The sequence below is a fragment of the Rhinopithecus bieti genome, unplaced genomic scaffold, assembly GCF_001698545.2.
Source record: "Rhinopithecus bieti isolate Rb0 unplaced genomic scaffold, ASM169854v2 scaffold_68516, whole genome shotgun sequence".
In the NCBI taxonomy this organism is placed as follows: domain Eukaryota; kingdom Metazoa; phylum Chordata; class Mammalia; order Primates; family Cercopithecidae; genus Rhinopithecus; species Rhinopithecus bieti.
This window is the reverse complement of record NW_016825834.1, coordinates 399,121-404,630: the sequence shown is the minus strand read 5'-3', so window position 1 is coordinate 404,630 and position 5,510 is coordinate 399,121. Positions and strand designations below refer to the sequence as shown.

At 40.8% G+C, this 5,510-nt stretch overlaps 1 protein-coding gene across 1 annotated transcript in view; it reads right to left on the bottom strand.

The window, feature by feature from the left end:
• SLFN5 (schlafen family member 5) overlaps nt 1-3,020 on the bottom strand; it is a 54,083-nt gene extending 51,063 nt beyond the window's left edge. The window contains exons 1-2 of the mRNA XM_017863179.1: nt 2,938-3,020; nt 2,358-2,407 (exon numbers count right to left, since the gene is read on the bottom strand). The gene's annotated coding sequence lies outside the window, so the exon portion shown is untranslated. The remainder of the gene's footprint in view (nt 1-2,357; nt 2,408-2,937) is intronic.
• Between the last annotated feature and the right edge of the window lie 2,490 nt (nt 3,021-5,510).

Here is a 5,510-nt window from a genome sequence, read left to right as displayed (position 1 = left end):
CCGCCCGCCTCAGCCTCCCAAAGTGCTGGGATTACAGGCTTGAGCCACCGCGCCCGGCCCCATTTTGTCATTTTTTATCAGTATGTTGTATTAACAGGTTTTAAAGTCATTCTCAAATTTAAATTCGTTGTAGGTTCACATTAGCGAAGCAATTGAGAAAACAAATTCTTAGATCAAATTTGGATTTAAAAACTCCTACCTTCCACAAAGTCATGAAAACACATATTTTAAAGGAGATGGTGATATATCTTGGTTAATTTACACACACATACACACACATCGCAGTTTTTATTGTTGTTGTTATTAAGACAAGATCTTGTTCCGTCATCCAGGCTGGAGTACAGTGGCGTGATCTTGTCTCACTGCAGCCTTGACCTCCTGGGCTCAAGCAATCCTCCCACCTCAGTCTTTCAAGTAGCTGGCACTACAGGCACACACCACAGCTCACAGCTAATTTTTTTGTATTTTTTGTAGAGACAGGGTCTTGCCATATTGCCCAGACTGGTCTCGAACTACTGGGCTCAGGCAATCTGCCCGCCTCAGCCTCCCAAAGCTCTGGGATTACAGGCGCGAACCACCGTGTCTGGTCACTGCAGTTCTCATGTAGAAAAATGTTTTATCATCACTGTGTCTTTCCATGTAAGTTCAAAGATGTTTCAAATTGGGACTACAACATCAGTACTATGACTTTTTTAGTGAGAAAAAAATACCTGTTACTGTTGTCATGGAGTGTTGTGAAGTAAACACTCCCTAGACTTTTGGGCAACTTAGTATTGAGTATAAACTTGAAGACTTTTTGGCATTTTGTGAGCTCATCTTCACGTTAAAACTTTAAAAATAATTGCTTTCGAGTTAAATTCAGCTGTGGTAAAAACTTAGTAAGTTTTAATGGTCTTTGACACTAGAGGTTTTAGTGGAAAATTAGTTCAGAATATTATTAATCAACATGAACAATGTATATTACAGTTTCTTTTCTTTCTTTCTTCTTCTTCTTCTTCTTTTTTTTTTTTTTTTTTTTGAGAAAGACTCTCCCACTGTCACCCAGACTGGAGTGTAGTGGCATGATCTTGACTCACTGCAGCCTCCACCTCCCGGGTTCAAGTGATTCTCCCACTTCAACCTGCCAAGTAACTGGGACTATAGGCACATGCCACCACACAGGGCTAATTTTTGTATTTTTTGGTAGAGACAGGATTTCACCACATTGGCGAGGCTGGTCTCAAACTCCTGGCTTCAAGTGATCCTCTTGCCTCCGCCTCCCAAAGTGCTGGGATGACGGGCATGAGCCACGACATCGCCTACAGTTTCCTTTTTGAAGCCTTGAGTTGTTTATCATTTTTATTCTTCTTAAATGTACTTTGTTACAAATCACCACAGTTGCTTTTGACATGATGGCTAGATAGCCTTTGAGGCTGAGCAGTTGTCTACCACGTAATTCTTGAGGCAGGGGCAAGAATACACGTTAAAGCAGGAAGTGTCTTCAGCCAACATATAATTTACAGGGTTATCTAGGAACTCCTTAAAATGGGATTTGTAGGTACTTAAAAGCTTAGTGTGGTGAAAGAGCATAGTCTCTGGGGTTGGACTGACTTGGGCCCTATGAAGCCTTGGGTAAATTATTTGACTTCTTTGAACCTCACTTTCTTCGATTGTAAGCAATACAGACCCATCTCTCAGAGTCATTGTAAAGATTTAATGAGTTAGCAGTGAATACATTGGAACACGTCAAGGATTCATGCTTTAGTGCCTCCTATACTTTGAATTCTGAATTAAACTTTAACCAGCCTGGACAACATGATGAGACTCCATCTCTACAAAAGCTATTTTAAAAAATTAGCCAGGCATGGTGGTGCATGCCTGCAGTCCCAGCTACTTGGGAGGCAAAGGTGGGAGGATCACTTGAGCCCAGGAATTGAGGCTGCAGTGAGCTGCGTTCACGCCACTGCACTCCAGGCTGGGCTATGGAGCAAGACTTTGTCTCAAAGTAAAAAAAGAAAAAAAAAGAAAGAATTAAACTTTAAGAAATGATTTTTAGTACGATGAAAATAGAAACTCAGCTAAAATGTATAATATGAACATTTGTAGAAAATACCGTAGAAGACAATTCCACTTGTGCAACGTCAAGTATGAAGAAATTCACTCAGCAGTGAAATATGCATTTTAAAAATGAGTTTCATAAAGTCAAAACAAATGAATTTAATTAGATATGGCTGGATTAAAGATGACTGAGGCTTTAATTTATGAAATACTTTCCAAGATAGTATGGCATTTGAAACAGCAACGGTTGGGAGCTATGAACAAAAGGAACCAAGTTTATGAGATATGAGAAGCTGGTTTGGAAATAGCCTTTCGCTTACCTGGCCCTCTTGCTGTTTTTTGTTCACATACTTCCTTCTATTCTGAGGTTCTGAAACAAAAATAAATCACAGGCCCTGCAACAACTGAAGAAACTTTCCAATGCTCTCTAGAAAGGAAACTGACTGGACTTAAGCAAGTACTTCCTGCATGTGCCACACCTATTAAAAATTAAGAAATGACCTTGGTGATATTGTGCTCAGAGGAGTTTTAGAGCAGTGAAATTATTCCGTATGATGCTACAATGATGGTACATGTCAAAATCTGTAAACTGTACAACATTTGTCATTTTGACATTTGTCAAAATCTATAAACTGTACAACACCAAGACTGAGCCTGAATGTAAACTATGCACTTCGGGTGACTATGAGGTGTCAATATAGGTCAATATAGTAATTAATGTATCGCCTGATGCATGATATCAATAGTGGGAAAGTTGTGCTTGTGTGGAGACAGTGGGTACATGGAAACCCTCTGTACGTTCTGTTCAAATTTGCTGTGAATTTAAAACTGCTTTAAAAAATGAAGTGTGTTAATTTAAAAATCAACAAATAAACAAATAAATGAAAGTGAGGAACCTACCTCCAGGAGAGGAAATTGACTTTACCTAACCAATGTGCTTCCTTTGTGAGCTGCACCTGTTAAAGATCAAGAAACCACCTCAGTGGTACAGTGCTTAACTACAGAGTGTCCTGACATTTGTTGGTGGGGTTGCAAAAGATGTCATAATGTCATAATGTCACCATTTATTATGGTGTCTGTAAGGTCTATATGAATCACTCAGATGTTGTTAAAAAATGCAAGTATAGGCTAGGCACGGTGGCTCACGCCTGTAATCTCAGCACTTTGGGAGGCTGAGGTGGGTGGATCACCTGATGTCGGGAGTTCAAGACCAGCCTGACCAACATGAAGAAACCCCGTCTCTACTAAAAATACAAAAATTAGCTGGGCGTGGTGGCGCATGCCTGTAATCCCAGCTACTGGGGAGGCTGAGGCAGGAGAATCACTTAAACCCAAGAGACGGAGGTTGTGGTGAACCAAGATCAAGCCACTGCACTCCAACCTGAGCAATAAGAGTGAAACTCTGTCTCAAAAAAAAAAAAAAATGCAAGTATAGGACTGGCATGGTAACTCACTCCTGTAATCCCAGCACTTTGGGAGTCCAAGGCGGGTGGATCACTTGAGGTCACGAGTTCGAGACCAGCCTGGCCAACATGGCAAAACTCTGTCTCTACTAAAAACACAAAAAGTAGCCGGGTGTGGTGGCGTGTGCCTGTAGTCACAGCTACTCAGAAGGCTGAGGCGAGAGGATTGCTAGAACCTGGGAGGTAGAGGTTGCAATGAGCCAAGATCACGCCACTGTACTCCAGCCTGGGTGACAGAGCAAGGCTTTGTCTCAAAAAAAAAAAAAAAAATGCAAGTGACCGGGCATGGTGGCTCACGCCTGCAATCCCACCACTTTGGGAGGCCGAGGTGGGTGGATCACCTGAGGTCAGGAGTTTGAAATCAGCCTGGTCAGCATGGTGAAATCCCATCTCTACTAAAAATACAAAAATTAGCTGGGTGTGACGGCATGTGCCTGTAATCCCAGCTACTTGGGAAGCTGAGGCAGGACAATCTCTTGAACCTGGGAGGCGGAGGTTGCAGTGAACCAAGATTGTGCCACTGTACTCTAGCCTGGGCAACAGAGTGAAGTTCTGTCTCAAAAAAAANTGAAATCCCATCTCTACTAAAAATACAAAAATTAGCTGGGTGTGACGGCATGTGCCTGTAATCCCAGCTACTTGGGAAGCTGAGGCAGGACAATCTCTTGAACCTGGGAGGCGGAGGTTGCAGTGAACCAAGATTGTGCCACTGTACTCTAGCCTGGGCAACAGAGTGAAGTTCTGTCTCAAAAAAAAAAAAAAAAAAAAAAAAAAAAAAAAAAAAAAAAGAGAGAGAGAGAAAAGAAAAGAAAAGAAAGAATTATGCAAGTATAATTCAGTGGTTTTACCATTGGGTCTGAGATTCCGCCTTTTTAACAAGCTCCCAAGTGATGCTTGAAGAATTTAGAGGGCACTGGGCATACATGCGTCCCCTTCCTCACCTAAATTACTGCTATTGAAGTCAAATAAAATATAGAGACAAATCTCTGAATTTAAAACATTTTAATCTGTGCAGGAGGTGGGTTTAAATATATATGTATAAATATATTTTAAAAAACAATTTAATTTGAGAAGCAAGAACTGTAATGTGGGGCATACAGAGAGAGCAGTTGGTCTTCAGTATGCCAGAAGAACAAAACTTCAGAAGTTTTATAAAAGGAGAAATGTTACAAATTGTTTTGAAAGTAAGTTTATTGACACTAGTAAAGTTTTGGGGAGCCGGCAAGCTCAGAGATTGGTGAGTGACAGCGATAACTAAAGCTACTCTTAGAGTTGTAGCAGACTGTTTCAGTAGCTATTCAGTAACATGGGTTTCACATTACAGAAGCCAAGCTAGCAGAGGATTATATCCTAGGTGCAATGCTGTATGCCCTGAGTGCTTTTATTCCCTGGCCTCTCCACCCTGTTTTCGTTGAGTATGACAAGAATGGCCCAATTTGTATAATCAACTTTCACTGTGCCTTTGCTGCATACCTTTGCTGCATACCCAGAGATTCATTATTAAAGAATAGTTCCTTTGGGTCTTGGACACATGATCTGTTCAGCATAGCTCTCCCTTCTCTAAATCTCATTAGTGCTTTGTTGTGGTTCTCTTATGGAACTTAGGATGTTCTTTTGCTATACTTATGTGTGTATATCTTATACCCCTACTCTGCCCTTCTCCACCTCCACTATCCCCAACCCTCATACTAGATTAAGGCCCCACTATAAAGTGTTCTTACAGATTTCTGTGCTTTTCATTAATAGCAGTTATAAAAACTCTAATTTAGTAATTATATAATTTTTGTGGGTGTCTCCACTACTAAATAAAAAACTTCATGAGGTCAGGGATCCTGTATATATTGCATAACACTGTATCCCCATCATTACCACATTATCTGGCACATAACCGGTGCTCAACGAACTGTAAGGTTCATGAAAAGGGAAACTCTGCATTCCCTGAAGAACCCACCATAGAGCCCTGCATATCATAATCATTTGGCAAATAGTTATCAACTTAATGGCAATAAT